The sequence below is a fragment of the Camelina sativa genome, unplaced genomic scaffold, assembly GCF_000633955.1.
Source record: "Camelina sativa cultivar DH55 unplaced genomic scaffold, Cs unpScaffold00820, whole genome shotgun sequence".
NCBI classification, from domain to species: Eukaryota; Viridiplantae; Streptophyta; class Magnoliopsida; order Brassicales; family Brassicaceae; genus Camelina; species Camelina sativa.
Genome location: NW_010921945.1, coordinates 1 through 525, shown reverse-complemented (window position 1 = coordinate 525; position 525 = coordinate 1).

Below are 525 nucleotides of genomic sequence, written 5' to 3'. Positions count from 1 at the left end.
ATTCAAACGACGGTTTAGGGTTCATTCAATTCCTTGCATAGATAACTAACACTGCAACAGTAGGTTAGTTTTATAATTGAGATTCGAGTTCAAGAACGGTTCCTAAAGCTTTCCCAACCCATCACCCACTTTCGTGATCATAATCCTTGATTGATTCCTTCAGCCCAATACTTTCTCTTAAATTTACAAACTCTATTTATTTTCTGTGTTGTTCGGTTACTTGCAATACAAACTCTCTCTTTGCTTTAGCTATACTCGGTCTATATAATTTCATAGTGTATCGTTTGGTCTCTGAGGATTCGACCCTGAACTGTTACGACGACACCTCTAGATCAATTTGGCGCCGTTGCCGGGGACCAAAACGATTGCCTTTGAGATTTTAGAATTGAGTATAGTCTAAGATTTTTTTTTGTTTTTACTAATTATTATTATTTTCTCTTTTTGTAGATTAAAAAAAAATGAAAAATATTTTTGGGGACAGGGATTACGATGACTGGCAGCAGGAAGAGGAGACCACATTTGATG